The following is a 10486-nucleotide window of genomic DNA, read 5'->3' as shown; positions in this document are numbered from 1 at the left end:
CAGGTAATGAGTATGCCTGCAATCACCCAAGGGTCAGAGAGCTTGCAAACCCGTGAAGAGCTCATTACATTTCGATTATTCTGTGGCCAGCACTGGAGAGAAAGGCCAGATATATACCCCACACGGTGGTGAGGAGCTGGGCGTGTTCTCACGCGTCATAACGCCAGCACTTGTCAGACTGAGGCAGGAGATCCACCGTTGAAGGCCGATGTGGAATATCCTATCTCAAAGCACACAACACACAGCCCGAAGGGTGCTAACAAAATGAGAGGGTCTCATTCCCCAAACTGGGATAGTGACGAAGTCTGGCTCTTTTGGGGCGGGGGTTCAGGTGGCAACAATGCGTAACAGTCCATTCTTTCACCGCGTTGTTCATCCTCTGCGGGTCGCCTTGGGTAGGTCTGGGGAATGCCCAGTCAGTTGCTCTCTGTCGTCCCTGGCGGCCAGTCTGGGAGGTGGCCACTGGTGCCCTCTCCAGCGAGCCCGCGCCAGGCAGAGTTAAAGAACATCTGAGACCGAGAAACCAGCGAATCCAGTTCCGCGAGCCTGTGGCCTTGGGGAGGGATCTAGATTCACCTTGCAGAACCACGGTGACCTCATTTCAGTCGGTTTTTCTCCTAAACCCAGCGTTCACTGCGACGTGTAATTCTCTGCCGCAACCCATAAGACACAGATGGGCTTGGCCCTCTTTCTTTCTTTTATTATTAAAATTGCTAATGAAATAAAACCCAAACTGCGTTTGCCAAATTGATTTAGAGTCAGATCGCCCATTCACAGGCACTTTGGGAGTGGGGGGAGGCACCAGAGGCAGGGTCTTATGTAGCCTAGGCAGGACTTGAACTTTTCTGATCCTCTTCTTGCCACCTCAGAGTGTACCACCACACCTGCAAGGGATTAGGGCTTTCTGAGCTAAGCAAATACTCCACATAGAGCAACATCTCTAGTCACCTCAGCTTCCATTTCTCTTCAGGTGAAGTCTTTTTTTTTTTTTTTAAGATTTATTTATGTTATTTATTATATATTATATTATGTTATTTATTGGTGTTTTGCCTGCTATACGTCTGTGTGGGGTTGCCAGATTCTCTGGAACTGGTGTTACAAAGACAGTTGTGAGCTGCCATGTGGGTGCTGGGAATTGAACCTGGGTCCCCTGGAAGAGTAACCAGTGCTCTTAGCTGCTGAGCCATCTCTCCAGCCCCCAGACAAAGTCCTTTTTTTTTTTTTTTTTTTCCAGAGCTGAGGACCGAACCCAGGGCTTTGCGCTTGCTAGGCAAACGTTCTACCACTGAGCTAAATCCTCAACTCCCAGACAAAGTCTTTATAGACCAGGCTGATGATTTATATGGTGCTGGGGATTGAACCTAAGACAGTTCATACATACATGATAGGCAGACACTTTACCAACTGGGCTCTACCCACAATCCCCTGCTATGTATATCTTTGCATGCTTATGGTTTGTGTCTCTCCCCATCCAGAACCTTAACTGTCTAGGAAGCTTCATCCCTGAGGAACTGCATCTGGTGAATCCCTGTCTGAGTTTCTTTTCCCATTGCTGTGATAAAATACTCTGACAAAAGCAATGTAAAGGGCACAGGCTTTGCTCTGGCCCTCAGTTCAAGGGTGCAGTCCATCTTGGTGGAATGAAGTTGTCAGGAACCTGAAGGAACTGGTCACATCACATCCGCACCTGGGAAACAGTAAGAGTGCTGAACCCAAGCTGCCGCTCAGCTCCCCTTTTCCACTTACACAGTGCAGGATCTTAATAGGGGATGGTGCCACCCACAGTGGGCAGATCTTCCTGTCAATATACTCAGTCAAGATAATCCTCCCGAGGCATGCCCAGCAGCTCATCACCCAGGTGATTTAGATCTGTTGAGTTAACTACTAATTACCACAACCTGCTGAGTGGCTGGTGTCCAAAAGGTGCTGGGGCTCAGAGCATGGTGCCGCAAATAGTGGCACCTGCCCACGTTGAAGGAGTCTCAGAGTTGGCACAGAACATCCAGACAGCAAATTCTCAGCACAGAGGAGATTTTATTTATCTGGGAGGGGACAAGCAGGGGAGCTGCCTCTGGATCAGGCAAAGACAGCAGCAAATGTCTCTGCAGGAGTGGTTTTTAAGGAGAAAAGAATGTCTGTTAGGATGAGTTAGTAAGTCCTGACTGGACACGTTAGTATAGCCAAATAGTGAACTTTGGTGCTGGACCTTGGCGTTTTGAGAGTTGGACCTTGGTGATCAGCCTCAGGAATGAATTAGACATAGGAAGTGGCCAAATAAGAGAATAGACCTGGGTGGTCAGCTTTAGGAATGTGATCTAACGGTTTAGCAAGTGGAGCGGGCAATGTTTGGCATGCTCAGGCCTGTTAGAAAGCCCCTCACACACTGCATGTGGATCTGAAGAAAACCAGAAAGAGGCCTACTCACCTCCTACCGTCCTGTCTCCCTTCCTTCTCTCTTTCCCTCCAGGCAGAACCCAGAAACTAGAATTCCTCACTCCCAAAGTGAGTCATAGAAGCTATCACCCCTATCTAAAGTCTGTTCACAAACCTGGCCCTCCATGAACTCCCCAACCTTTTGGGGGAAGAAACCAGCCAGAAAGAGGTGCTCTCATCTGTCTGTGTCCCTCTAACAGTAGGCTACAAGACCTTCATCTCAGAGGGGGCCTGCCTCACACCCTGGAGGAAGAAGGGCAGCCGGGCCTTGCTGGACCTCCCCTTCCCCCTCTCCATTGGACCACACTCTTGCCCAGTTGCATTCTGCATGGCTGTTTCTGCTTCATGAAAATGGAGAGCTCACTCGGGGTCTTTGGGCCTTCCTTCTAAAGTGACCTGTCATAGAAAACTGATTAAATAAATTCGTTATGCTTCCATCATGTAGATTTGTCTTGGTCAGTTTTATTTCAGACCTAGCCAGGAACTCCAGGAAGGCTGAGGAAGCTTCTCCTCCCCTGCCATGTTCAATAAATATTCACCGAAAAAAATGAACGCCAGCGTCCAGCTCTCTGCAGTGAGCTTCAGTGGGGTGGAGGGCATTGGGTCCTCTGGAACTGGAGTTACAGACAGCTGTGAGCATTGTTTTTGCAGGGGACCCAAGTACAGTTCCTGGCACTCACATTGGTTGACTCCAGTTAGTCCAGCCCCAGGAGGATATGACACCTCTAGCTTTCTGCACTCACGTGTACACACACACACACACACACACACACACACACACACACACACTTAAAATCTTTATCGTGGCACACGCCTTTAATCCCAGCACTTGGGAAGCAGATCTCCGTGAGTTAGAGGCCAGCCTGGTCTATAAAGCAAGTTCCAGGATAACCAAGGCTACATAGACACTGGCTCAAAGAAAACAAATCTTTAAAAAATCATTGCATGCTTATTTACACATGTATGTATACAACATGGCCCGTGTGTGGAGGACAGCGGACAACTTTCAGGAGTGGATCCTTCCACCTTACCCGGGGATCCAGACTCAGGTAATCCACTTGAGGGCTGGTGCCTGTATTCACCAGGCTTTATGTGGCACTGGCCACTAAACCTAGGGCTGTGTTACAAGTTAGACAAGTCCTCCATCCACCAAGCCACATCCCCAGTCTGGCATTTAATCATCCCAGTGAAGGACAGCTGTGGACAGCAGCAAGTGCAGGGCTTGACCCAGCCCTTGCTCTTCCCTTCACTGCAGAGCACCTGCCTTCACCCCCCCTCGCTCGCTTGCTGGCTCTCCAGATCTGTACACTAGCCCTTTGTCTCCCTACCACCTTGCAGGACAAGGAGTCCAAGGACAGCAGGAAACACTTGGAGAAGCTCCGAGAAAGGACTTCCTTGTCTTTCTGTCACCCTCACAGCTGCCGGGGGCTGGAACAGTTGCCACAGATGTAGAGAATCTTAGAGTTGGCAGACATCTTTGGCCTCGTCTACATATCCAGAGCGATTGGATCTTTTTAAAAAAACAGATGTTCAGGGTGAGAGATTCGTTAATAAGAGGAGGGGAAGCTTAAGTTTTTTCGGAGTTTATTGACAATTTAGGGACATCTTTAAAAAAAGACATTGAGGGCAGCCTGGTCTACATAAGAGAGTTTTGGGTCAGCCAGGACTCCACTGGGAGTGCTCCTGTCCCTCTCCCCAACCCCACATGATGCCTCCAAGCTCAGCATTCTGCAGGCAGAGGCAGGCGGCTCTCTGAGTTCCAGGCCAGTCAGGGCTATACAGTGAGCTGTGTCTCTAAATAAATAAATAAATAATGAAAGAAAGAAAACAGGGCTGGAGAGATGGCTCTACTCCTCTTCCAGAGGATTCTCAGCGCCCATGTCAGGTGGCCCACAGTCATCTGTAGCTGCAGCTCTGGGGGATCTGATGTCTCACCCACACTCACCGTAGGTTAACACACACACACACACACACACACACACACACACACACACACACTATGCCTGGTGGTGGTGGTGCATGCCTTTAATCCCAGCATTCAGGAGGCAGGGGGATCTCTGTGAGTTCCAGGCCAGCTTGGTCTACAGAGCAAGTTCCAGGATAGCCAGGGTTACACTTAGAAATCTTGGACTACAGCAGGCCAGCCGGGCACCTTCAGCAGCACTAGAGCCCAGAAGGCCAGTCTCCATGCCTAGGAACAACTCGTCTACTCCCACTGTTTCTCAGGCATTAGCCTCAGGACCTAGGAGGCTTCAGCAGCTGTGTGACCTTGGGCAAATCACTCAGTCTCTCTGGACTTTGGTCTACTCCTGTGTAAAATGGAAGCTGTAGGCTTGAGGATTTAGCTCAGAGGTAGAGCGTTTGCCTAGCAAGTGCAAGGCCCCGGGCTCGATCCTCAGCTCCAAAAGAAAAAGAAAAAAGAAAATGGAAGCTGTAAGTCAATCACTTCTCAGGGAGGATGTGGGCTTGCAGGGAGAAGGTGTGTGAGGCCTTGGACCAACTCTTCCTGGCTGCTGAGCAGGCGTTTGGTATGAGTGATGATTCCCTGGTTGTCTTGGGTGCTCAGCCAGCCTGTTCCTCCCTCCTAGTGAGCCAGCAGCTCTCTGTGGGGGGTGGGGTGGAGGGTGGAAGGTCTTTATGTGGTTTGATTAAACTTTTCCTCCAAAGCGCACAGATGCTGGGGTTAGGAGGTGGTGAGACTGGGTGAAAGTGTGGCTGCACAGGATGGCATCTGTGGCTTTATAAAAACAGAAAGGACATGACCTCCCACACTTGCTCCATCTGACCACATTCATGTGTGACACACAGCACCCAGCCACATGTGGTGCCGTGCTCTTTCTACACGTTACATCTTTGTTGCCATCACCAAATACCTGACAAAGCCAACTTAAGGAAGGAAGGGTTTGTGTTGGCCCATAGTTCAAGGTTACATCCAACATGGCAGGGAGGCAGGAACTTGAAGCAGCGGGTCACATGGCATCCACAGCTGGAGCAGAGAGAGATGCGCGCTTGTCCTCGGCTCACTTTCTCGTTCGTGTTAGGTCCAGGACCCTAGCCCGTGGGATGGTGTGGTGATATGTTTGATGATTTTTATGTAATCCCAGTTCAAATAAAAAATTAAAGCTGGTCAGGCGGTGGTGGCGCACACCTGTAATCCCAGCACTCGGGAGGCAGAGGCAGGTGGATCTCTGTGAGTTCAAGGCCAGCCTGGTCTACAAAGCGAGTTTCAGGACAGGCTCCAAAGCTACAGAGAAACTCTGTCTCGAAAATAAAAAAAATTAAAAAAAAAAAAAAATTAAAGCTGGTGTTGGAGTTGGAGTGTGGCTCTCTCCTTCTCTAAACCCAAGCATGCTTGTTAAAGGAAAATGCAAAATCTCTGTATCATGTCAGAATAGCCACCTGATATGGGACAGAAGAAAAAACGAAATTAAGGGACTGTTCTATTGTTACTAATCTCATGATCCTTTGGCTTTATTTTGACTCTTTAAAATGTTTCTTGGGCTGGAGAGATGACTCAGTGGTTAAGAGCACTGGCTGTTCTTCCAGAGGTCCTGAGTTCAATTCCCAGCAACCACATGTGACTCACAACCATCTGTAATGAGATCTGGTGCTCTCTTCTGGCCTGAAAGGACACATGCAAATAGAATACTATATAAATAATCAATCAATCAATCAATCAATCTTTAAAAACCGTTTCTTAAGGTATAAATTTAATTTATAAGATCAATATATATTTTTAGGGGGCTGGAAAGATGGCTCAGAGGTTAAGAGCGCTGACTGTTCTTCCAGAGGTCCTGAGTTCAATTCCCAGCAGCCACGTGGTGGTTTACAACCATCTGTAATGAAATCTGGTGTCCTCTTCCGGCCTGCAGCGATGCAAGCAGAACACTGTATGCATAATAAATAAATAAAATTTTTAAAAATACATATATATATTAAACTTCTTTTGTCATGATATTAATGGTCATATAGAGGACTAACTTTAGAAAAAAAAGGCTATATCTAGCTTCCTGTCCATGATTTCAAGTTTGAGTCTCTATCAGTTTTCTGCAGAGAACCATGACCACGCCTAACAGTGACCTTTGAAGTCTCCAAAAGGGTGATGGGGCCCCACAACAACGATTCCATCAGGACGATGATAACACTATTAAGCTGACAAACACCACCCAAAGATCCACTTTGGACTACAAACTGCTCAGGACAATTTAGAGATGGCTAGCTGAGATGATCCAGCCTCACAGACCACTGTAGTCAGGACTTGAGACAAGCCTTGCACTTCCCCATCACACAGAGACTGGACAGCAAATGATACAGCTACCTCTCCCAGGACTTGACAATTAACCCAAAAAGATTTTTCAGGATCCCCTAAAGATGCCTTCACCCCCAGACAGCAGGAAGTAAAATTAAGAACACACGTTCACATTCCCAAGAGGTAGGGTGGATGGTTTTTGGTTGTTCAATGGGTTATGGCTATCTGTCATTGTTCTGGAGGTTGATTACAAGTTGTTATAGGTAATGGTCAGGAAAAAAGCTAAACAAAGGAGATTAGATTCAGGGTTCTTGTTTAAGAAAAGAAAAAGAAAAAAGAGGGTATAGATATGGTATGATAAAAGGTAGATTATTGAATCTACTTTAAATAAAGATATTGAAATGATAGGATAAAAGGGTAGATAATTGGGTTGGGGATTTAGCTCAGTGGTAGAGCACTTGCCTAGCAAGCGCAAGGCCCTGGGTTCAATCCTAAGCTTAAAAAAAAAAAAAAAAAAGGTAGATAATTGAATCTACTCTGAAAAGAAAAAAGGGAGAATATTGATATGATAAGATAAAAAGATAGATTATTGAATCTACTTTTCAAAAAAACTACTGGTTTTAAATATTTTGCATTGGATTGGATTTTTTTGTCTTGTTTTGTTTTTTTCGAGACAGGGTTTCTCTGTGTAGCTTTAGTGCCTGTCTTGGATCTCACTCTGTAGACCAGGCTGGCCTCAAACTCACAGAGATCTGCCTGGCTCTGCCTCTCCAGTGCTGGGATTAAAGGCGTACACTGCCACAGCCTGTCAAACTTCTATTTTTTTTTATAAATCACGCAGTCTCCAGTGTCTTGCTATCTTCTCACTCACTGGAGCAGACTAAGGCAAATATCCAAAGGCTTGCCTCACAGGCCCAAGTAATGCCTTTGCTTGACTTCATTTCCAAGTTTGGTAGTCTCTCCAAACAAGTCCTCTTCACTGCTGGCTGTGCCTAGCGACCCTCGCCAGCCCGAGAACATGTAGAACTCTTGGGTCATCCTGCCTTACTGGAATCTGGGCTGGCCTTCAGGGAGAAAGAAATTGAGAGTTGGAAGAATGCTATAGGACCACAGCCATTCACTGTTTCCCCTTCTCCAGCCCTGCCCCACACTCCTCCCGTCACCTTTGAGGTCCTTGCAGAACGTAATGATAGCATCCCATTCTGCTGCTTTAAACTTTCCAGTGGCTTCTTCCTGTACTCAGGACAAAATCCAAGATGGCCTCGTAGCTGACAAGGGACGTTTCTATTTTCCCTGTAGCCTCATCTCACCCCCAGCTCCTTGGCCACCCCAGCTTCTTGGTCTCTTGAGTTCAGACTCTTGTCTGTGCACACTGATCCCTCCATCTGGAACTCCTCCTCAGCTCTTGGCCGGATTGAGTTCCTCATGAGGCAGAGCCAGATTCCAAGGCAGGCAGGGTGTGGTAGCATACTGCATTTCCAAGCAGGAGCACTGTGAGTTTGGGGCTGGTGCAGGCTACATAGTGAGACTCTGGCTAAAATACAAAAGAAAGAAAGCCTGAGAAGATGGCTTAGTAAATAAAGTATTTGCACAAGAGTAAGGACTGAGTTTGATCCCCAGTGCCTACATAAAAAGCCGGGCGGGCATGGTGGTGCACACTCATGATTCCCAAACTAGGGAGGCAGAGACAGGAAGATCCCTGGCCAGCCTACTCTGCAAGTCTGAGTCCTAGTGAGAGACCCTGTCTCAAAACAACAATGTCAAGGTGTGGTACACAGCTTTAATCCCAGCACTCAGAACACAGAAGCGAGTGGATCTCTGTGAGTTCCAGGCAAGCCTAGTCTACACAGCAAGTTCCAGGCTGGCCAGGGCTACACAGTGAGACTCTGTCTCAAACAAAACAAAACAAACAAAACAACGTGGATGGTACCTGAGATTAACCTCTGGCCTTCACACACATACACACATGTACACATGTAGACCCCATGTATGCCCCTGTTTCCACACATATGCACACATGCGTGTACATGTGCACACACAGAGACAAAAAAGGAAGGGAGAGAGAAAGGGATGAGAGTCCTAAGGTAAGAAAAGCTCTCCTCTGGGACTGGAGCCTCAGCCCTGCGCCTGGCTCCTCTTCTCTGGCCTAGGCCACCCAGTCTTCCTGTGGACAATGGAGTCCTCTATTCCTTGGTGTCCCATCACATCTGAGAGAGAAAGTGGATATGTGGGGGCATCAGAGACAGTATCTAGATTACAGCCTGACCCACATGCCCACCCCAGCCCTTGGCAAACTCTGGAGCAGCGAAGTACCTGTCTGACTCAATAGGAGAGGGGCAGTCACCTGCCTCCCTCACAGGACAAGCAGAGGTGACCAGCCCAGCATGGCCCTAGTCACAGGAAGCTTCCCCAAGCCAAGGACTCTGGTCCACTTCCAGCACCCACGGCCACTAGCAAGCTCTCTCTCCTGTTGCTCATAGCTGGCCTTGAGTCTGGTTGGGCCCACACAGAACCCACAGGTGCCGAGTTAGTCAGGGCCCTCGAGCAGAACAGAACCAACAAACAAGGAGTTATCAGAGTGGCTTATGGACTAGGGGCCAGGTGGTCCAACAGTGGCTACCTGCACGTTGGAGAGCCTGAGCGTCCTGTCGCTGCTCAGCCTACACAACCCCCCAGCGGTCCCGACCTGGTGCTGAAGCCTGGAGGACTCCTGGAGAGCTACTGGTCATCTCCAGCCCAAGTTCAAAAGCCAAGAACGCTGGATTCAAAATCTACACAGGACAGTGGTAGCAGACTTGATGGATTCACCAGCAAGAAGCAGAGCTGGGCCGGGTGGTGGCACACGCCTTTAACCCCAGCACTCGGGAGGCAGAAGCAAGAAGATCTCTGTGAGTTCGAAGCCAGCCTGGTGTACAGAGCCAAGTTCCAGGATGGGCAAAGTTACACAGGAAAACCCTGTTTTGAAGACAAAAAGAAGAAACAGAGATGGGCAGGCGATGGCAGCGTGCCACCCGCTCGGAATGATGGTCCTTTCTCGCCATTAATCTTCTCTGGAAATACCCTCCCAGGACCACCCCGAGGCAGGCCTCTGAGTAGACTCCAGAGCCCATCGAGTTGACAGTTCACCATCACAGAGGTCCTTACAGCGGGACAGTCTTCATCATCAACTTGACGCGTTTTAGCATGCACAGGATACTGATAGTCCCAGAGGGAGAGTCCAGAGAAGCTTGACTGAGGAGTGGGGAACGCGTCCCGAATGTGGGCCGTCGCATCTCACGGACTGGAGCGTCTAACGCACAAAGAAGAGAGAGAAAGAGGAGGCCAGCGGAGTCCAGCATATTCATCTCTGCTTCCCCGACTTCAGCGTGACCAGCCACCTCCTGTTCCCGATGCGTGACACCTGCTGCCATGCCGGACAGTATCCCCTCAGTGAGCCAACATAACCCCTTCCATCCTTGAGTTGCCTTTAAAAAAGGGGGGGGGGCTTATTGATTGATTGATTATGTATACAGTGTTCGGCCTGCATGTATGTCTGCAGGCCAGAAGAGGGCACCAGATCTCATTACAGGTGGTTGGGAGCCACCATGTGGTTGCTGGGAATTGAACTCAGGACCTCTGGAAGAGCAGCCTAAGCCATCTCTCCAGCCCCCCTTTTTTGCTTGTTCTAGACAGGGTAGTTTTGGAGCCTGTCCTGGGTCTCGCTTCGTAGACCAGGTTGGCTTTGAACTCAGAGATCTGCCTACCTCTGCCTTCTGAGTGCTGGGATTAAAGGTGTGTGCCACCCCCTCCTGATGTCTGGTCATC

This window comes from Onychomys torridus, chromosome 16, assembly GCF_903995425.1.
Source record: "Onychomys torridus chromosome 16, mOncTor1.1, whole genome shotgun sequence".
Taxonomy (NCBI): domain Eukaryota; kingdom Metazoa; phylum Chordata; class Mammalia; order Rodentia; family Cricetidae; genus Onychomys; species Onychomys torridus.
The sequence above is the reverse complement of the archived record's forward strand: the minus strand, read 5'-3'. Positions refer to the sequence as shown.